The 23,438-nt window shown below is 45.1% G+C and overlaps 1 long non-coding RNA gene and 1 pseudogene across 1 annotated transcript in view; one reads left to right on the plus strand and one right to left on the minus strand.

Moving 5' to 3' along the window:
- LOC135904262 (uncharacterized) overlaps window positions 1–22,415 on the plus strand; it is a 57,423-nt gene extending 35,008 nt beyond the window's left edge. The window contains exon 3 of the long non-coding RNA XR_010565070.1: window positions 21,194–22,415. This is a non-coding gene — a long non-coding RNA (uncharacterized lncRNA). The remainder of the gene's footprint in view (window positions 1–21,193) is intronic.
- On the minus strand, window positions 1,924–4,278 carry LOC135904255 (piggyBac transposable element-derived protein 3-like; annotated as a pseudogene).
- Window positions 22,416–23,438: the final 1,023 nt, after the last annotated feature.

Here is a 23,438-nt window from a genome sequence, read left to right on the forward strand (position 1 = left end):
AATTCAGGGACGCAAACATGAAAACTGAGTAGCAGCTAGCTGCTACTCTTATATGGAAGCACTTCACTTCCGGGAACTGTTCTTTTTTGTCTAGCTGTGTTGTTACAGGTGCACAAGTATTTGTAATGTTAGAATCTTATAAAAAGAAATTTCACATGAAAGCTCCAACAGCTCACTTCTGTTAGCAACATTAGTCACCCATTGCACATAATGTTGGCAAAGACGGAAAAAGTGCACAAACTAAACAACATCATGACCAGTGGAGATGCGAAAATTTCCAACAGCTTCTATAAAGTTCAGGACTTGTGCATGCTGCTTACATTTGTCTCTAGTCTCCTCGATAAGCTGTCTGATCAAAGCTGTTAGTATTTGTTCTGGCCCCTTGAAAGGAGTGAAAACACTAATTTGATAGGTTTAACTGGCTGTAGCAGATGTTAATTTGACCAAGTGTGACATACATAATACTACTCAGATATTTTATTCTTATTTTCAAGTCATATTTAAACTCACTCCGCTTTTCTAGATTTGCAGTGATTGCTGTCAGCACCTTCTCCCGTCTGAGAGCAAAGAAATGCAACACGTGCAATGCCTTGCCAAAGCTTAATGACATGTTATAAGAGCTTGGAGTACTGAACCTGGGCAAACCAGAACACTGCACATGTGGCAAGATTTTCTGAGCAGCACATGTGGCAATGAAGACCTCGGACTTATTTTTACAAAATATGACAGCACATGACGGAGAGTTTCACTTGATACACCAGTGATTCATTTACCGAGGGGTAAGTGATGCTGACTATATGTTCAGTGTTGAGCAAAATTCTGCATCGTTTGAGACCAATGGTGACAGCAGCTCAGACAGAACTTAAGTTAGAAATGCATTCTGAGCAAAGTTGACCTGATGACAGTGCTTTTGGTTGTCACCACTGGTTTTTACCTTGTGGCATTTATGATGGTGTCAATCAGCCCTGGTGCCATGATCAGCGTTAAGTGCCCGCAGTGGGGTGAAATTAAAGTTTACTGATGTAGTTGCAGATATTGTGCTATATTGTTGTGCTGAAGGCACTCACACACATGATTTCCTTTGCAATATTCGACAAATACCTCCGAATTAGTTGAACGGCAAATCTGGCAATTTTTTTTACCCTGTCAGTGTAATGACAGATTAAAAACTGAATACTAGTACGTGCAATGCCAAGACGGGACAGAAGATAGATACTCAAGAACAGGACAAGCGCTAACTCACAACTAAGTTTTATTGGTTACATAAAGAAAAGACAGAAAGAAAAAAACAAACACGAAGAAAACAAGAAAAGACACGAGAAAATACAAAAATGAATGGCATGCAGAAAATGATTTAAGGAAACATTGACCTCAGTGGTAATGGGACTGGGGTTGGCCCCCACGCTAAGTTTGCTGGGAGCCTCAAAGTTTGTTTGCCTTATGTTTCCCCAGTTGAGGCCGTTTATTGGCCAGAAGATTGGTAACATTGTGCTGCAAGAAAACTAATGAACAGTGTTCGGAAAATTGGGAACATTTAAAAAGCAAGAGAAAAATAAATGTGCAAGATAAAAGAGATGAAAGAAAAAAAAATGCCAGAAGAGATGAGAGCCAATGGAGGCATCAACCAGGCTGCCAATTCCCCGAGGTTAACCTCTTCTAGCCTGAATTTAGCATACTGCATAAAAAAATTATTTTTGCTGTGGCTTTTTATGTTCTGGTTATGAGGAAGTTACACAGCAACTTTTATGCATGTCGGGGTTTTAGGAAGAAAGTTACAGCTATGTCGCGAAAACGCGACAACAGGTCGTAATGGATCAAAAAATGTTTAATTTCAAACACACTTGAGAGCTCATTTCTTTGAGTTTAGCACATTTGTATCTCAGTTCTTATGAAAAGAAATGAAACAATTTGAACTTTTTTTTATACACAGATGAACTTTGGACTTTGTGCAGAAGGAAACAGGTTGGCCTTTGCAGCCAGGCATCTTGCATCGTTGTCGTTGCTGCGACACTTCAGGCCAGTGGCCAACATTGTCTTGACGGACTTCAGCATTAGGTGTTGGAGCTGCTGGTCCTCTTCTTTTCTTCTTCTCAAGCTCTCCTTCCACGGAAAGAGACGGCCGGCCCCTCTTCTTCATCACGTCCTTGTTTTGATTGCACAGGCAGCTGGCTAGAGAAGCCTTGAACGCTAGAAGATCCAGTTGATGTTTCTTTGGGATTCCTAGAGCATCACAATCCCTCCGGTAGAGCAGCCAGCTGCTCACAATAGCCATGTCCACAAAATGAAAAAAAAATCGCAGGTAGAATTTCTTCGACTTCAGAAAAATTCTGTAGTACGCCATGAGCCCATCGAGAAGGTCGACTCCACCCATAAAAGTGTTGTAAGCCTTCACAATGGCTGGCTGCTCAACTTCACATCTTTCTTTCTTTTTGCGGTCATACCGCTGGCAGCTTCCTAGAGGCTGGGCACTCCCGAATGTGCTAGCAATATTCACTCCCCGGCTGTCGTACCACTTCACTACTCGGACTTCGACCCCTTCAATAGTAGCCTGCCTCTCCACGTGGCTTCCTCTACCGTTCTTCTTCATTTCTGCATCGCTGGGCAGTCGGCATCCAGAAATTCTGTTTGCGCGTGCAGTTCCCATTGCTGGAATACCACGCTGATGCAAATTTACCAGCAGTTTTATGGATGTGAACCAGTTGTCAAAAAAGAGCAAGTAGCTCTTGTTCTCTGGGATGGAGCGCGAAAGCTCGAGCACAACATTAGAGCTTGCTCCAAGGTCAGGTAATCCAGGAACAGGGCGGATGTCCCCTGTGTATATAGAGAAGTCAGAGACAAGTCCGTGGGTGTCGCAAAGTACAAAAATCTTGTAGCCCCACTTGTGAGGCTTGCTAGGGACGTACTGCTTGAGTGAGGAGCGGCCTTTGAACGGCACAATTTGCTCGTCGACCACCAGCATCTGTGTCTTTGGAAGGATTTGAAATTTGAGCAGCAGATTGTCAATGAGTGGTCGAATTTTGAAGAGCCTGTCTTTGCCAGCATTTGCTTGTAGGAGATTGTTGTCGTTGAAATGAAGGCTGTTCTTTATCGCTTGCCACCTGTCACGTGACATAACTTCTGCCACTTTTTCTACTCGCATCTCGCGGTTCCAGTACATGCGCGATCGCGGAAGCCTGTATATGGACATATACATTGTGGCCCCAAGAAACTGCTCCAGTTCAGCGCGTGTTAGGCACAATGCTTTGTTGGCATTCTTCTGCACTGCATAGAGATTGGACTGGTCTGTAATCTCCTCAAGAAGCTTGTCGTCAAAAAAATACCGGAAGTACGCAATGGGAGCTTTCGGCTCATCTGGAGGGTCTGGAAGACCGTCTTCCCATTGAGGGTGGCATGTCCGCGGATGGTTCACTTGCTTCCAGAGGAAACTTCTTGCGCTTGACGTTGACGGCTCTTCCGTTTCACCTTCTTCATCTGCAAACAAAAAAAGAAAAAGAAATCACTGCGAGGTCGCAAACCACATTTGAGAAGCCACAAAAACCTTGGCTTGAAAAAATTGGCTGGGGCTTAGCTAAGGGCCTGGATATCTCGAAGCGAAAAGCTGCGGTGATCCGCGATAAACACGCGCTTGCGGCGAACGTCAAACGATGACGCATAGCGCGCGGCAGCGTGCGCCTTATATACCCCTCCTTTCAAATGCGCACGGCTGCGGCGAAAGGTCAAACGGTGGCGCGGAGAAGCGACGGCGCACATGGGCAGTAGCCTGCGCAGTGCGTGACGTCACTCGTGCTCCGACAAACGCGGTGTTGACTATCGTAGTGAAGCTTTTGGCTTCAAAAGAAAAAGACGCGCCACTGCAATACAACACGAAAGAACGCTGACGGCGTTTCACATTGCAGCCGAATGCAACTCGCCCAACAAACAAAAAATTGCGCACCTGTGTCGCTCCCAGACTGCCCAGATTGATCTGATGGGGCAGCATGTACTGTGTCAGGGCTGTATTCCGAATCGCTGTCGCTGAGGCAGCTATCTTCGCTTTCTTCAACGGGTGGAACCCTGATCCCGTAGAACCTTCTGGTGTCCATCACGAACAAAAAGCACCGAATAACTGCAAAAAACAAAAATTACTAGTTTTTTGACCACATGCCGAGGAAGACGAAGTTGTGCACAAATCGGGACGCTACAGCCTGTTGATGCGAAAACGCGACAAAGCGACACACGCTTGAAAAAACAACTAATCTTCAAAAACAAATTATTTACGTGATCTGCGTGCATTATTCAACCAAGTGCCTATCATGCAAAATTTTTTTATATTAAAAAAACTTACATACCTTGAATGGAGACGGATGCCAATGGATGGATAGTGAGAAATGTTCTTCGTCGGCATCAACTGGAGAAATGGCAGCCGTCAGCTCTTTACTGAATCGACGATAGATGGCGCTGCCTTTTCCACGTGTTGCCAGACATCTGTGGATTCCCTCTGAGCGCAGGGGTAGCGGCTACAGATGTTTTCTTCTGGTGGTGCGGCTTAAAACCGGTATGATGCGAAATCGCGACAACAGGTCATAAGAGGTTAAGGAACCACTTGTTTTGAGTACCGGTTGAGGCAGATCAAACTGGCCACCAGTGTTCTGGCCGCAAGCCAGGCCAATTCCCCTTCCCGTAATCCAATTTACTTGGCAGCCTGTTTGGGGCTTGGACAGAGGAGACCATTTGCACCGAACGCCAGGCCTAGGACTTTAACTTGCTTCTGAAGATGGCGTTCGCTCAGTAAGGACACAAGGTATTGGTATTTGTCCCTCTTGTGCGTGCACATGTTCTCGAGTGTGTCTGTCCTGGCATCCCAAGCGACCGCCACATCCAAAATGAGTGTCTTACCCTTGAGGTCAAGCATGATGTCAGGCCGAAGCCCACTTCGCGCTCGGCCACAAGGGGTAGCGCGCTTGAGATGTCAGCATGTGGATGATGCTTTTGAAGCTTGTTAATAATAGTGTTGCTGATGAAGTTAGGTTGCGAGCAACGCGGCGCGTGGACGGCTTCACACATCTAGAGGATGTGGTATGTTATTTCTTGTGCCTTGTGGCACCTTCTGCATAGCTTGGCTGAATCGTCGCTACTGTGCCGATTGTAGAGCGTCCGTGTTAGGAATAGGTTAGAGTGCAGCCGCAGGCCATTTATTCGGTCTCCATTGCTCATGAACCTTGAATCAATTCTGAGCCACCTATTACCAACTGGATTGTTTTCAAAAGCAAAAAGGTTTTTGTTGGTGTATTTTGATTTTATGTCCTCCAGGTTCATTTTCCTAGCGGTTCGAAGGGCCTTCTCGAGGGATGAGTTTTCAGCGATTCCCGATGGGACCCCAATTCTCTCTCAAGAGTTTGTCGAAAACCGTCGAGTGCACCCTCTAGGACTGATAGGAGAGCCCAGACGTTGAAGCCCTCATAGGAGTTCTCCCCATAAAAGATTCTCTCCCATAGGAGTTGTTCGAGAGGAAAGTACATAAATGCTCTCAAGGAAAGCAATTGTTTTCCCAGTAAAGACAAGTTCCCTTGTTGATACACTGGCTCCAAAGATATCCCTCATTCAACTTTGGCTGATCAACCAGAAGTTTGGTTTAAATTTGGTGACCATGATTTTATAATTTCCAGCAGAGCATGCTGCTGACGAAGAAAGAACTCTCGCTCCTCCCTCCTTTTTTGGAGCTGCTGGAGATGCTCTTCCCTTTTCTCCTCTTGTGCCTCCTCCCACTCGTGCTTCTTCTGCAGAAACTGCTCTTTTTCAAAGGAGAGCCTGTCTTCTTCAAGACGAATACGCCTATCTTCAAGAGCAAGGCGGCTCCTCTCAAGGTCCATTTCTGTGCCTCTCGTCCCTTTCTCCACCTGCAGCCTTTTTTCAAAGAACTCCAAATGAGGGTCTGCATGCCGTTTCCCTGTAAACAAAACAGATATGTAGATTATGGTTACATGCCAATAGGGGCAATTAAAATGTCCTGCACATCAGCAGTCACTAAGAGTGGGTGCCACAAAACCTCTCTACACAAGATCATCACCACCACTTGCACTCATCAAATGAGCTGCACAGCCTGTGTGAAAGTGACCGAAAATAGTTTCTTGCTTGCCTTGTGACTGGATACGAGATATGGCCTTTACAAGGGGGACATATATGTTAGTCATTGCATGCGAAAGGTCCCAGACATGCCGCTTTGTCTCGGACTTTCTTGTAGAAATTCATGCCTATTTACTAGCTTGCTGAACGTGTCGAACACGCAACACAGCGCTTGTGTATCTTTTGTCCTTTCTTGCGCTGTCTCCCACTACAAGACAGATGAGGCTCATTAATTTGATTGTGTTTGATCTCCATTCAGCCACAAAGTAATCCAGAAGCAACAACTCATGGCAAGGCTAACAGAACTTTGCCCTAGATGTTTACATCACAGTTGTGCACATATGAAACAGCATGTACATATACACAGGCAAATACAATGACTTGATTGGACCAACGAAGTAACAGATGGGTGCTCATGTGCTTGGGAATGAAGCGCACCAGCAATGAATGAGCTCTTCAACCTTACTGGGAGGATTACCTTTCATGTTCAAGCCTGCTAAGCGCTGAAGATTTACATTGTGACGCCGTATGCGCTGCTCGCCATACGACTACTTTGAATGGGTGCACAGCTGAAATCAGCGCGAAACATGATGGCAACCCAAAAAGGACACACAGCGCTCATCTTGTGTCTTTTTTTTTGTGTTACTGTCATTTGCAGCTCTAATATCAATTATGTACATATGCCTGTGTCCGAAAACATCACTGTGGGCCAGGACCCATGATTTTGCGTAGAAATGTGTATGCTTTAAAAGCAATAATACATTTTTGATTAACGATATCTCTCGGAGAAGCTATCGTGCTTGTCTGTCTACTTCCCCAGCGTATGTATAGTTGCGGTACAGGCAGTATACACCTGACCGATACATGGTTGTTAATCTAGGTAGTCAAATCTTGGGTGTTTCTGTGGACCTTTGGTAACTTTTAAAAGTCATCAGTGGCAGATAGCACAATTATAATCATTGGGCTGGATTGGCCAAACAGGTGGACACTATTGGGACTAGAAATCAAAATGCATTATTGAATAATTCAAATAATGCACAAAGTTTTTCACCGATTATCACACATACTGCAATTTGCAAATTCAAGCCTGATAGTTCACAAGGTAGACCCAGCTGTAACAAGTGATCATAACAACAGCAGTTTTGAGACACAAATTCACAAACGTTGCAAAGAAATGCATTAGTGGTGCAGTTACTTTTGTGCTTTAATGCACAAAATGGAGTTTCATTTGAAATGTAAGTGGAATGACAGTTCTACAGCAAGGTTGATGTTGCATATCTTAAAAATGATGTTATCCACAGAATGCCAGTATCACAAGCTAAAATTTGTAAATTGCAACATGAGATGCAAGGCAGTTAGTTAAAATCTTCATTCGTGAAGTAGATTAAGCACTTCGATTTCTTAAGTAATGTCTGCCCCTTCGAGTAGATCAGCTCAAGGGCTAGAATTGTGCTGTTTGTCACAGGCGCAAAATTACTGGTAGTACTAAACCTGGTGAGACAAGCCCAAATATTACTTAGGGCTAAATTCACTTTGGGCAGACTACAACTAAAGTTTGATAAAAAGGCATAGAAAAACACCAGAATGTATCACACAGTGTACAGAACAGCTGAATCAAAACAAAAACCCTTGCACATAAAAGATACTGCTACAACCGGTCAAAATTCTGCGCCCATACAAAGCAAATTGTAGCACACTCGGCGCCGCCAAAGAAGATGCTCCACCCCAGCATGTCGTGTCCTTGCGGCCAACAGCTGGTGGCTGGTGCACACCATGTCATGAAGGTCTCATGGTTTACTAAAACGTACGAATTCGCCGGTGCGTGCCAGTTGGAGTCGTGGTGCTTGCAGGGGTGGTACCCGAGAGGCGGACAGGGGTGGGGTTATGGATAGGGCCTGGGGTGGGGTTGTGGATAGGGCCTGGGTTGGGGTTATGGATAGGGCCTGGGGTGGGGTTATGGATAGGGCCTGGGGTGGGGTTATAGATAGGGCCTGGGCTGGGGTTATGAATAGGGCCTGGGCTGGGTCCAGGGGTAGCGTCAGGTGTGGGTCCAGGGGTAGTGCCAGGTGTGGGGCTAGAGGCAGGGGTAGTGGTGGGGCCTCAGATGGGGCAAGAAGAGGTTGTAGAGGTTGCCCTCCACGGTGACATACTTGCCGAAGCACTGGCATGTAGCTCTGGAGCTATGGCCAGCACTTCGTAGTCACCGTGAAGGGGCTCCGCCTCGGACACCACTGCTGCGTCATTGCCATTTGCAGAACCTGAAAGAGACGGCACATACATATGTAATGAATAGGGTGTACAGCAAATCAAACAGATATAAAATGTGACCTACAGACACAAGCAGGCAATGTGAATGCACATATGCCTTCGTTTGTTTTTGGCGCTACTTAATCGTTTCCAATGACAAACCAACTAGCCCAAGCTTCCATCCATACTGACCATATGAAGCCTTTACCACAATCTTTTCTTTTTCGTTAATGGGAGCATGGAGGATGAGCTGCCACTAGCTCTATAATCAGGCGAAAACAGTGGCTCGACCTTGTTCACTAATTAAGGAAAAGGAAAAGATCGCTGCAATAGTGGCAGTACAATCTTTGTTTTACATGGAGCACGACAGAAAGGTAGGCTAATACGTTCAATATGTATGTAGTACCGCGACACTTGTGCACAGCGCGGCCGTTTCATCATGATATTTTAGCCTTAACAAATACAGGCCTTTAACTGCCAGCATATAAGCTAAACAACCGTTAAATACTATACTAGAAATACTAGGGTTACTAATACAAGCATTATTTCTTGGTGATTAACGAGGAACACACAAAGGTTGTCTTCGTCACAAGAGGTGGCCCCATCATCAGACTCGGTGCGCATTTCCGAGGCAGCAAGGTCCCGGACAGCCGACGCTATGCTTTTATCCGTGGCCGGCCGCCGGGACTGTCGCTGCTGCTGCTGTTGCCGCCGTGTCGTCGCAACTTTGCATACAGCGGAGTGCTTGAGTTTGTAGCCACTCTCTTGTGCGAATTCATACACCTCCGCGAGAAGTTGTTCTTTCTCGTCGTAGTCCTCCTCGGTTCCGGACCTAAAAGAACGTTCCACAGGTAAGGTTGCAACTTGGCAATACAAACTCGGAGAACAATTGCTGGAAGCAGCGGAGTGAACAGCACACTTACTTTCTTAGGTTCACTCGGTCACGTGCGGCGAACTGCGCGAGAAGCAGTTCTGCGCGGTCCCGCAGGCTCCGGGCTGACAAATTCTTCCGAATTGCCAGCAGGAGGTTATTTGCGATCACTACCCACCGCGACACCTCCTTGAATGGGTTGATCGCCCTGACTTCGCGCAGTACTTGGACGTCCACCTCGGCCGTGAAGTGCACACGCGCACCCGTCCTCGCCGGTGCAGTTGATGCAGTCATGTTCTCTGCTTGTCTGGCGAGATGCGCATGGAGCGCGGCTTGACTCGGCTGGTCTCGCTTCTCGTAAGTTCTTGTACACAGCGAGAGTCGCGTGGGTAACGTGACCGCTTAGGGGCAGCAATGTTTTCGGCCGCCCCAACAACCCCAAGGATGCAAGTAGACGTAGCGGTCTGTGCATGCGCATTAACATCGCCCCTAGTTCTTGCGTATGCAAGCCGCTTGCGTCCCCTATACTAAAACTCTCTAAAGTCGGCGCGGGCAGCTGGGTCAATTCTTCGGCGAAGATTTCGCGATATCTTCCTTACCTGCGGAGGCCTTTGATTCTTGATATTCTTGAAGATACGACTGGAAGCCTCTGCAAAATTATGTGTGGTATGGCCACATGTTGTCAGCTTAGTACGAAATAGTAGCACCCACCCTTCTTTCCAGTCCAAAACAATGCCTGGGCACGCATCTCCGAGGGCAAGTCTTCCCAGATCGTGGTGGTCCATTACTGTAAGAGCTGCGCAGTTAGGAAAAATGCTGCCTAAATGTTTGTGCACAAGTGCTTGGTGTCTGGAGAAGGCATTATTGCAACCAGTTAGGCATGTACTCGTGCCTGCTTCTCTACACATATCATATGCTTTGCCATTCTCTTGAAAACTTGGCACAGAAAAGCAGTTGTCCCTAAGTGAGATGACTGATGCTTCAGCTCCTTCCAGTGTCTTCTTTAGGAGACTGTTGTAGAGCAGTTGGTACGTGGGGACACAGTTGTTTGCATGTATTCAATATTCTGCTCTTAAAGTAGAACTTCCGTACTTCTGGTATGGACTCTACTAAAGTGACGGCATTGAAGGATTTTGTTCGTGAAAGCACAATATTATTGAAGATACGACTGGAAGCCTCTGCAAAACTATTTGTGTTATGACCACATGTCAGCTTAGTACGAAATAGTAGCACCCACCCTTCTTTGCAGTCCAAAACAATGCCTGGGCACGCATCTCCGAGGGCAAGTCTTCCCAGATCGTGGCGGTCCATTACTATAAGAGCTGGGCAGTTAGGAAAAATGCTGCCTAAATGTTTGTGCACAAGTGCTTGGTGTTTGCAGAAGGCATCTGTGCAACATGTACTCATGCCTGCTTCTCTACACATATCATATGCTTTGCCATTCTCTTGAAAACTTGGCACAGAAAAGCAGTTGTCCCTAAGTGAGATGACTGATGCTTCAGCTCCTTCCAGTGTCTTCTTTAGGAGACTGTTGTAGAGCAGTTGGTACATGGGGACACAGTCGTGTGCATGGTTCAATATTCTGCTCTTAAAGTAGAACTTCCGTACTTCTGGTATGGACTCTACTAGAGTGACGACATTGAAGGATTTTGTTCGTAAAAGCACAATATTCTTGAAGGTATGACTGGAAGCCTCTGCAAAACAATTTGTGTTATGGCCACATGTCAGCTTAGTACGAAATAGTAGCACCCACCCTTCTTTCCAGTCCAAAACAATGCCTGGGCACGCATCTCCGAGGGCAAGTCTTCCCAGATCGTGGTGGTCCATTACTGTAAGAGCTGGGCAGTTAGGAAAAATGCTGCCTAAATGTTTGTGCACAAGTGCTTGGTGTTTGCAGAAGGCATCTGTGCAACATTTACTCATGCCTGCTTCTCTACACATATCATATGCTTTGCCATTCTCTTGAACACTTGGCACAGAAAAGTAGTTGTCCCTAAGTGAGATGACTGATGCTGCAGCTCCTTCCAGTGTCTTCTTTAGGAGACTGTTGTAGAGCAGTTGGTACATGGGGACACAGTTGTGTGCATGGTTCAATATTCTGCTCTTAAAGTAGAACTTCCATACTTCTGGTATGGACTCTACTAGAGTGACGACATTGAAGGATTTTGTTCGTGAAAGCACAATATTATTGAAGATACGACTGGAAGCCTCTGCAAAACAATTTGTGTTATGGCCACATGTCAGCTTAGTACGAAATAGTAGCACCCACCCTTCTTTGCAGTCCAAAACAATGCCTGGGCACGCATCTCCGAGGGCAAGTCTTCCCAGATCGTGGCGGTCCATTACTGTAAGAGCTGGGCAGTTAGGAAAAATGCTGCCTAAATGTTTGTGCACAAGTGCTTGGTGTTTGCAGAATGCATCTGTGCAACATGTACTCATGCCTGCTTCTCTACACATATCATATGCTTTGCCATTCTCTTGAAAACTTGGCACAGAAAAGCAGTTGTCCCTAAGTGAGATGACTGATGCTTCAGCTCCTTCGAGTGTCTTCTTTAGGAGACTGTTGTAGAGCAGTTGGTACGTGGGGACACAGTTGTGTGCATGTTTCAATATTCTGCTCTTAAAGTAGAACTTCCGTACTTCTGGTATGGACTCTACTAAAGTGACGGCATTGAAGGATTTTGTTCGTGAAAGCACAATATTATTGAAGGTACGACTGGAAGCCTCTGCAAAACTATTTGTGTTTTGGCTACATGTCAGCTTAGTACGAAATAGTAGCACCCACCCTTCTTTGCAGTCCAAAACAATGCCTGGGCACGCATCTCCGAGGGCAAGTCTTCCCAGATCGTGGTGGTCCATTACTGTAAGAGCTGGGCAGTTAGGAAAAATGCTGCCTAAATGTTTGTGCACTAGTGCTTGGTGTTTGCAGAAGGCATCTGTGCAACATGTACTCATGCCTACTTCTCTACACATATCATATGCTTTGCCATTCTCTTGAAAACTTGGCACAGAAAAGCAGTTCTCCCTAAGTGAGCTGACTGATGCTTCAGCTCCTTCCAGTGTCTTCTTTAGGAGACTGTTGTAGAGCAGTTGGTAGATGGGGACACAGTTGTGTGCATGGTTCAATATTCTGCTCTTAAAGTAGAACTTCCGTACTTCTGGTATGGACTCTACTAGAGTGACGACATTGAAGGATTTTGTTCGTAAAAGCACAATATTCTTGAAGGTATGACTGGAAGCCTCTGCAAAACAATTTGTGTTATGGCCACATGTCAGCTTAGTACGAAATAGAAGCACCCACCCTTCTTTCCATTCCAAAAAGGCTTCCACACGTGAAAAGTGAGATGTGTGGGAGCTCTCTCATAGCTTTGTAATCGCACTCTCCAGCTTTTCAGGGCTGTCAGTGCACATGACCGAAAGAAATCAATGCAATGGGTCATTCAAAGCAGCTATGGTGTTATACATTTCAGGTTGTTTCAAAATGCGTAGGGAAAACGAAGGCCAAGTGCACTTTTATTCAGAGTTAAGAAACTCCTAGGACACCTAGGTAAGCACTTCTCATGAGTTGTGAATGCAAAAGCATCAATGGCTAATTGAATGCTGCTGAGCGGTCCTTTGAGTAATGAACTCCTCATGGGCAAGGTAGCACCTTGAGACATTTGGCCAACGCCTCCTACCTAGCATAAGACTTGTGCACTTCGATCCTTGATGTCATGCTACTTTGCCCAACCGCTATCGAATCTAATGGGGATGCTTCTGCGTAAGCCACAATTATTTTGATGTCGCTGCTTTTGTCATGCCAGGCTTGACAATGGAAATTTCGCTCCAAGTAGTGGGATGTTTTAAAGTGGAGTGCACAGGCCCTCTATCCTGGTGGCACTGGTTTAGCCCAATGGGTAAGACACTCGTCTCCTGGGCGTGGTATCATAGGTTCGAAACTCCCTAGCCAACATGTTTTCTTCCAAATTTATTGTTTCTTTATACATGAATATTTTTATATGATTACTGAGGCAAAGTTATAACGCAGGTGAGAGCTTGCGCTGACAAGGAACACGTGGATAACACTGGCTTCTGAGAGTGAGGAGATGTGGTGTTGCGGCAATGCCCTCTCCCCTAAAGCAACAGGGGGTGCACCTGCAGGTGCTTCCTTTTGCCCACTTTGTTCTGTTGAGGCGCACATGTGATGTGGCATCGCAGCCAATAGGGATTTAGGTGCCGTTTCTCACTGCTACAGGCGCCTTCCTTTTCGCTCAGTGGGTCATTTGATGCTTTACCACCCCAAAAAAAAAAAAGATATTTTGTTAGCAATCCTGTGCTGGTAGCTACTTCAGTGACTAGCAGTAGTAACGGACATGCTTCAATGAAGCTTCCAGTTAGTTGCAGCTTTCAAATGCCTCAACAATTCTGCCAGCAGCCAACTTATCACCTGTGATTGTTGACAAACGGTAATGCTCTGTGCACTGTCAACAGTAAAGCACATACTGCCAAAATACATCCTAGTAATGTATGAGCACGATAAAAGTCATAGCAGGGTATCTTTTCCAGAAGTTTATGTAAAACTGCTTCTAAAGCACAAACCTGCCAGATCGCTGACATGAGACTTCTTCTCTGCTCTTTTGCGATGTTGTTGCAAGCTGCCGTGAGCCTCCTCCACTCCGCTTGCGCAACATGAAAGAAGCAAAGCAGCTGTGTGTCTTGGGGCCAAACAACTTGAAGGGCTGCTTTCTTCGCAGCTGAATTGTCTGTCATGAAGGCTTGAGGATACTGCAAATGGAGCAACAAAGCATTTGAATCGGTCAACGAAGAACTTGTTGAAGGCACGCATGTCAACCGTTAGGTGAAGAATATCCAAGAAATCACATTTTGTATTGCCCATAATTTTTATTCATGTTAATAGTAGCAGATTATGTTCCCGCCGTATACTGGTCTTCTGTAACAGTACACACATTATTACCTACAAGTAGAATTTATCAGAAAAGGAAATTCAGGTGAAGTTATACTGCTGCATACTACCAGTGCCCTTGAAATGCCCTTGAATTGATGCAGGGCAGTGCAACATGTGCTTTACTATCAACTTACTTAAAAAGCAGTATACAAATGCTGAAGTATAACTACACGCTACATAACTTGGCCAAATGTGACATAAACAGGCCCCTGAGACAAATTAAGAAAAGGAAAAATCAAGCAAGGCATTAAAATATTCCTAACGAAAGTGCCACTCTCGTTGAGCCACTCATGCTTTTGGTAAAGATAATGTATTTCTTACTATACTAATACTGATGCTCATGCCTAGTTTTCAAGCCATTTCAAGCCAAGGTGACACCTGTGGGAGCATTGCGCACATTGTTTGCATGCTCCTTCATTTTGTTCAGTTGTAATCTTATTTCAATGTTGTACTTCTGGCAGCATGATGGGGGAAGCAGACAAACTGCGTTATTAAGTATTGCAATGGCCAGAGCCCTGTCTCTACTTTGTCTGTATGCCTTTCTTTTCATCACTGAGATAGGTGGTCCTACACAATCTTACTATCCTAATTGATGCTGGGAGTATGGATGTTCTTGTCTTATTTATGCTGTGCTGGACATCATGTAGGTACTATATCACAGCACATTTTTTCTTTCTAATTGCATACTTGGCTGCCTCTCATCTTGACGGCAGCTTCAGTATAAAAGAGAACTGCCGCTATGTGAGAGCACGCCTCTTCAAGGCCTGCTTTGCAGGTGTAGTGCGCAGTCTGGACCTCGCCATCCTCTTTTATGAGAAGCCACAGTGTATTGCTGCCTCAACTGCATATTCACTGCTGTTATGTGTTGTTACGACAACATCTGCAAAGAAAATGTCAAACAGATTTCAACATGGCTAACATGTATTCCAAGTTACATTAAATTTCACCATCAAAAAGTGAAAGACAAAAAAAAAAACTTACATGGTAAGACATATAACTTAGAACACAAGTTCAGTTGCATACACACACGTATGGTGAGGTAACATGTACTATAATGTACAGTAGGAGCTACAAGGGTATCTTGCACAGTGAAGTGCTTGCACCTTGTAGCTCATAGTGAATGCAATAGTACAGAGTGATACATTGAAATGATATGGCTTGCAAAAAGTAAGGGATGTGACTGCAGTATGACAAAACTTGATTGCTCAATTTCCTACTTACAGACTATGCCTGATGAATGTAGCTGCTGGAGACCATATTTTCCGTTCTTCTCTAGCCATAATTTAGAGTGCCATAATTTTAAGTTCCTTTATGCATACAAAGTGCATATTGTCTTACATAAGGAAACACCAGACAGAAGGCAATCTCCAACATTTCAGCAGTGAAATTATAATTGGGTGAACTTGAACTTGGAAGAAAATTTAACAGTCCAGTAATGCCCAGGGTGGTAAGTGCGATTGGAGATCACACTCATAGTTGGTGTGCATTCAGCCATTATTTCTACTTTCTATTTGGCCTGCTTGCAATTCCTATGCACAAAAACATGCTACAATTCTCATGCATGCATGCGAAGACTAATAGGACAAAGTCTCCCTGAAAGCAGTGTGCCTCAGTGTGTAGACAACTTATCACATGTGCATCTCACGGAATAACACTAGTCATAACAGACTCCTGGAACACAATTTACATAGGTACATTGGAATAAGCACCTAATTATGTACAAGAGGCAACAGGTGTAGTGAAACAATAAGTTTCTGGGCTTGCTTTTGTGCAAAAGAATAGAAAGTTGGGCGAGTTGGTACGGCAACATGATCTTGGATTGTAGCGCGAAGTGACACGGACACAGACTAGAAGCATGCAAGATGAGCGCTATTTCTCGCTTTTATGGAAAGTTATAGAAAAGCATGCCTTTTAATTTAATAATAATTTCAGTTTTGCAGCAGAATACATGCATGGAATGAAAACTTTGTTCTTATACACAGGTTGCAATCTAGAAGTTCCAACATATATAAAGCTTACCCTCCGGGGACATCAATTTTTTCTGAGCATCATAGTGGCACATGTCGCACCAAAACGGAGCGCATAAAATGAAACTGTGTCTGCACGCCGCGTTGCCTCTCAGCCGCCATGATCACTGCTGCACCGCCTCTTGCATGTGAAGCAGGCTTTAGTGTTGAGTAAGAGCCACCCGTGAAGACTACATATGTCGGTTAAGCAGGCAACTCTTAAAGAAGTTGAAGATGGGACCAGTAATACCATAAGAGTCAAGCTTGCTGAATAGAATAGAGTGACTGAGTACATCAAAGGCTTTAGTTAAATCCAAAAATACGGAACCTGAGAAGTCACTGCTATCAATTGAACGTTTCATGAAGTCAGTCAAAGGAAGTAAGGCAGGTTCAGTGGAACTTCCTTGGTGAGAACTAAACTGGCAAGGTTTTCTAATACTAAATTTCATTAGGTAAGTATTAAGGCGCTTAAGAAACAAATGTTCAATGACTTTACTTACTCAAGAGAGAATAGATATAGGCATATATAAGATTGGTATAACCTTAGCACATTTTAATGAGTCAGGAAAGCAACCTTCTGAAAAAATAAGCTTGATTATATTGCTTAATGTATCAGAAATAAAATGAGCAACCATCTTTAAATGATGTGCACAAATGTTATCCAGATCAGGAGGAGTGTTTTTAAGATTAGGAATAGACAGTATTTTGTCAGAAGAAGAAGAGGGAAAAAAATGAGTGTGGTAAATGCGACAAACCACATGAAGTAACGTCTTTGGGACTACAGGATGGCAAAGGGAAATACTCAAAGCACATCAGCCATATCAGCAGAGTGATGATAAGTGGCATTATCCTAACTTATTTTCATTATAGACGAGCTCAGAGCAGCCATATTTAAAACTTCATTGAACAGTTTCCACTGTTTCTTAGGGTTATTCTTATTTTTTATAAAGTTGTAGTTGTAATAGCAGTCTTGTCATGATTTAGTAAAGCATTAAACCTTTCAGGCCTAAATTAATAATGTTCAACGTAAAAAAAAATGGTCTTTACAAATTGCGATGTGCATGCTCGTATAGTAAAAAAAAAATTAAAAATCTGTGCTTGCACTTTTTAATCAAAATTTATTTAATGATTCCAAATGAAATCAGTGGAACCTGGTGAGCTTGAAATGTGTCGTTACAAACAATACTTGAAAAGTATATTTTAGGTTAAACTATTTGAAGCAATTCTTTTCTTTGTTGAGGCAGAGGTGTATGCCACATTTCTCACACTGAATGCGGGAGTAAGAGACGATGCAGAGCTTGCACCTCTGCTTCATGTCACAGTGCACAGGCGAGTGAGCCGTCCTGTCTAAGCGTACATCTTATATTGGTCGGAGGCATGTATTGGCTTTTTTCGGCGGTGGCGTGTGAGATGCAGGACAGCTGTGCTTTTGTTCTTCTGATGTACCCGCCTTTGGGAGAGCCTGGGCAACTTTCATTCGGAAGTCAAGAAGAGGCTGATATCGTATGCCGGATTGAACATAATACCTCCTGTACAGCAGCCATGCATTCACAAAACAAACATCAATGATGTGAAACACAATGCACAGATAGCAGCACTTGCTGCGAATGTCGCAGCGGTGTAGTTCCACCATGTCACACAAGTCGACACCTCCCATGTAGCGGTTGCACTCACGGATAATTGCCGGTTGCTGAACAGTCACATGAATGCGACTCGTCAAGCTCCACCTCTGAACTTGTCCAGTTGGTTCCAATCCAACGTACCGTATTTACACGATTGTAAGTCGACTCTAATGTAGGTCGACCCCCCCAAAATCGCAGGCCTCAAAAAAAAAAAAAGAAAGTGTGAGCCACAAGAAAAATTTATTGCCACGGTTGATGACTACTCATCGTCACTGGAGTCGTCCTCACTCATGCTGCTGCCGTCATAGCTGCTGCGGTCCCACAGCATGTCGTCGTCAAGTGTGAGTCCATATTTGGCGAACGACTGCACCACAACATCACGCGGTACCGCCGTCCACACAGAGAGGACCCACCCGCACACAGTAGCCAAGGAGCCCCTCCTCACACGCCTGCTTAGGGTAAGGTCGGGGTTTCCTCTGGAAATACAGTCGTATTCGCGGCGCAGCAGGTCCTTAAAAGGCTTGTTGACCCCCACGTTGAGAGGCTGAAGCTGTCCCATCAAGCCACCGGGGATTACAAGCATGTCGGTGCGCTCCTTATGAAGCACCGCATTCACCTTGTCGGTGAGGTGGCCCCGGAAAGAGTCCAACACTAACAGGTTGGGGGTGTCTCTCTTGAGGGATGCCCCCGGCCTCAGGAGCCACACCAGACGGTACCATTCCCCTACCATATCATCCGTCATGAATCCCTTTGCATTCACCCGTACCACAAGGCCTTTGGGAAGCACTTCTTTAGGCATCGTCTTCCTCTTAAACACGATGTACGGGCGAAGCTTGGTGCCATCCGCCAAGCATGACAACATGACCGTAAAACACAGCTTTTCGTTGCCCGTTGTCAGTAGGTTTACATCGCATGTTCCCTTAACGCTCACGGTTGTGTTACTGGTTATATCGAAGTATACGGGAGTCTGGTCGGCATTGCTGATCTGGCCGAGCAAATACTGTCGGGAGTCTCGAAGTTTTAGGAAGTGCCTATGGAAGGCGAGGACCTTATCCTCGTATGCAGCCGGCAACTTCTCGCACACGCTGGTGCGTCTACGAAGGGAGAAGCAAGCCCTCTTCATAAATTTAGAGGCCCAGGCCCTGCTGGCTTTGAATTCAGTCCTCAGTATTCCTGCTTCCGAAGCGAAGACACAGGCTTGTTGAGTGATCATTTTGCACATGACCAGCAGTGATCGATCACGTAGATCAGTCACGTATGCCGCAAGCTTCGTTTCCAGCTCCGGAAAGCGTCCAGACTTAGGCCCGCGAAAACCACGGCACTTGGAGTCGCATGAAAAAATTCTCTCGCGCTGAAGCCGCCACTGCCGCACCACACGTTCACTCACTCCAAACTTGCGTCCTGCAGCGCAGTTGCTAGTTTCCTCGGCATGGAGGATAGCAGCTCGTTTCAATGCAGCTGTGAACGAGCGCCGACAGTTCTTTGGGGCACTCATGACAGGCACGACAATTCGACACAACAGAAGCACTGACAATCACGTGGCCGTCGATTAAATTGTATCTCAAAAAGAAGCTCTTCCGCCAACTACCAATACCCCCCAAACGGCAACTTTCCCATCAATGATCGATGCTCCCACAAGAGCCTTGCGCTCGCGGTGCGCACAGTAAATGTTTCTTTAAAGAAAAAAAAGAAAGCTTCTGTACAAGCTCTTGAAATAACCATATGCCGTGGGTTGAGCGTGAAACTTTATTCACAAGAACACATTCGCTGCGAGATGACGACCATCCAATCAACCGGAAGCGGCCACTGCCGAACTGCGGGATACCAAAACAAGCTACATGCGACTGATGAAAGCGGCCGCACGCGATTTCCTTTACCTCGTGAGTATGTTACTCACATTCAATGATCGTTCTGTTGGTCTCTAATAATAAAATGAGTATTAGCAAATTCCTTGATTCAATTCACGGCGCTAACCTAGCCACGATCGTATCACATTGTTCAATACATTTCCGAACTCAATGGCAGGAGGTTTGTCGCTCTAGGTACGGTGGCCAATGGGCACAGATTGGGAGCGCCAACTTTCAAAGTGGGCATCGCCTGTATTGACATCAAAATGCATGCAATACGGTAAATTATTGCACTACGCTTCTACTGTAACCATGGAAACGTAGGTACAAAGTTGTAACCACGCCGTAGCGTCCCTGATTTCTCGATTTTCTTGCCGTTACTAGTGGTTCACGGTTCGGTTTCTATTCTAAGTCGACCCCCCAACTTTGGATTGTCAAATTTGAAAAAATTGGTTGACCTACAATCGTGTAAATACAATAGGATACTAAATGGACTGCCTTATCGTACCACTTTACCGCTGCGATCTTGTTTGTTGGCTCATTCTTTGCGTCGAAGCTACCTCGTCCCTTCTTCTTCAGCGCAATGCCACCCTTGAAAGTGCAACCCCGCAGGCGATTGGGGTGTACAGTCCCTACAGAATTAATTCCCTTTAGTTCTAGGGCACATACAAGGCCATATATGAGGCAGACCAGTTGTCAGAGACTACTTTGAAGCCCTTGTTCAGGCAGAGAGCGCTGGTCAGTTTGAGTACAAGATATCCACTTATGCCGAGCTCTGATGCTTCAGTGATAGTGCCTTTACCTACATAGATATCGTATGCATATATGATGCCACTAGCACCTGCTCTGGCAAAAACTTTGATGCCCCACTTATGAGGCTTGTTCTTGATGTATTGTTTTAGAGCACATCTACCTTTGAACGGTATGATAATTTCATAGACTGAATTGAACTCTTCAGGTTCAACTTGAGCTATATCTTCAGAAACTCACTTGAGCAATGGCCTTACCTAGAATAGCCTGTCTTGCTCGGGGTGTGTACGAGCAGTCACGTAGCTGTTATTCACGTGGAACAGTGTTCTACAGTTCTACGTTCACTACAGTGCTGAACATTGTTGCTCCGCTCCAATAGTTTTTGTCGGACAACATGCTCACAATTCCAGAGATAACATGTGTGCCTACAAACTGCTTCATTTCTTTAGCTGTCATTTTTACACAACTTACAACAGAGTACAGATTTGTCTGGTCTGAGAAGTTTTCAAAAACCGAGTTGTCACAAAATAACTTGAAATACTGCTAGGGTGATGGTGATTCATCTCGTGGAGATCCAAATTCTTCATTGTATTCCACCTGCAGGGGGAGTATGTCATCATTCGCCCACAACAGCGATTTTTTCTTTGAAGATTTTTTCATGCGATCATCCACTTGCAGCAGCTTTGTACTACTGTTCACATATTCACCAGCATCTTCATCATCGCTGAAGTTCTCATTCTCGACTTCAAGGCTGATATCACGGGCAAGATTGTCACTTGTACATTCTTGTCTATTTTTTCTAGTTTGCACGATGACTTCTTCATTGGACGAATCAATGTCTACATCTGACACGTCACCTCAAGGGATCAGAACAAGCTTCGGAACTTCTTTTTTTCCCCCGTAAAACTTGCACATGCTGATTGTCGTCATCTGTTCCAAAAGAAAATCTGCATATTACGGAAGATTTCACACACGAAAAAAAATATCTACACGGAACAAGCTCATATCAACAGCATAAAATCGCAAAAAGCAGAGCTACGCTCCACCAACTATACAGGCTCCTGACGCGATAATGATCCATCATGTAACAAGTTCCCAAAACATGGCCATGTACACGGCATGAAAATGAAAAAATAAGTATTTATAACGTGTAAATGTCACCTCTGCACAGAGTTCGAGCACGAACAAACACATGATTTACTCAGATAACATCAATCGAAAATGTACCGCGTCAGTAGTCGGGGCCACTACGTCCCAATGACTCCATTTAGAATCAAGATTCACTAAGTTCTCCGGTACACACAAATACTTTTGGCCGAATAAATTTATTGCTAAGAGATAGCATAATACCCGATAGTCAAAGTCCAAAAGTTCGAGACGAAAATAATATAGTTGTCTTGCCTCTGCACGGTGAAAAGAAGAGGTGATCTCAGTGAATGACGGGAACAGTGCAAACGATTATTTTATTTTGTTGCTCACAAATGGCAGCACTTCATTGACTCTACCAGATTGCCAGCATATTTAGAGCAAAGGCTAAATATGACTTTTAGTATAAGAACGACCTTTTTTTTTTTAGCTTGGTATCGCAGAGGTGTCGCACCCATGTCACTCGATTCTATTCAACCAAGTCTCAGCTTTGGCATTATGGCAGTGTCCAAGTCAAACAAAGATGACCCTGGCAGCACTGACAAGTTTCAAGATGTCACGGCATTCTTTCAAGTCAACACGGAGCTTGTAGTACACAGTACCATAGACACTATTCCAGGAAACAAAGTAATGCTACCCTCTAGTGCCGGGCCATACCTGCGCCACATGCACAGAAAGGTCAAGTTGAATCCCAACAGTCTGTCACGCCATGGTCGCCCAGACCACCTGTCAAACACACCTGAAGACATTGCAAACTATGAAGCAGAAATTGAGTGCCTTGCCGCCGAGCAACGTGGCGATCTCCGCGAGGACCTTTTGCCTGTGCGCAGTGCACGACCGAGAGTGCCATTTATGCCTGAATAAAATGTTTTTTATTCATCTTCTTGTCTCAGACGCTCTTGTTTTGCTATATATCTTTCATATACATCCAGTGGCATGTCTTTGACACGTTCATGCAGAAATTTGTCTTCTTGAATATATCTTTCTATTTTATCCATAGCTTCCTCAGTTTCTTCTTCGTCATTGTCTATTGGTTCAAGTTCTTCATAATACAGCGGTAGTAATATGGCGCGAAAATTAAAAAGATTCGCGCCCTCTTGTGCAGGGTGTCTACCAACCGGGAAAACCGGGAATTCTCGGGGATTTTGAGTAGTCTGGAAAAAGTCAGGGAAAACTCAGGGAATTTGGGCCTCTATCAGGGAAAATTAGCGGCAATTTTATTGGAAGGGTCGAAAGTAGCGGTAATGCTGGCTCGAGCAACAGACAGGAATCGCACTGAATCGTCTTTGACGCCCTGTCGTCGGCTGGATGAGTTGCCAGTGTGCAGTCAACGACCGATTTTCCGGATTCCTGATAATTTGGACGGCTTCGCGGCACCGCCACGTACCCCATAGAGTCAACGTATCAGAGCGTGTGAAATTTCGGATGCAAGAACCCTTCGCCGTCCGATTTTCCGGACGTTTTGCCGTGACCGCAGGTCCGAAACGGCAATAATCAAAGGCACCACCGCTGCCGTTTTGATTACTTCGCCACCTCGAAGCGGCACTCTCGCACGCAGATCCGCTGGCAGCCGTTGCCACCACTGCGGCAACGCTAGGCCTAGCTGCTTCGACGTTCGCTATGAAGCTTCTTACCGTTGGGTGCCGAGTTTTTTATTGAAAGAATTAGCTGCTGTCAGCAATGGCACGGACTCCGCTTTTGTGGTCCTCGCGATTGGCTTAGAAACTTAGAAAACACGGTGCGTTGCATAATGCCGGGTCCCGAAAGTCAGCTTCGCCTCTGTGCAGAAATGTTACATGGTGAAGCATACGCAAAAGTATTGCAGTGAAGCATAACAAGCGTGGTAAGGGGCTATTGCCACGGAAAACAGTATGTATTCCTTAATTATACACGCGTGCACAC

The sequence above is a fragment of the Dermacentor albipictus genome, chromosome 2 (genome assembly GCF_038994185.2).
Source record: "Dermacentor albipictus isolate Rhodes 1998 colony chromosome 2, USDA_Dalb.pri_finalv2, whole genome shotgun sequence".
NCBI lineage: Eukaryota > Metazoa > Arthropoda > Arachnida > Ixodida > Ixodidae > Dermacentor > Dermacentor albipictus.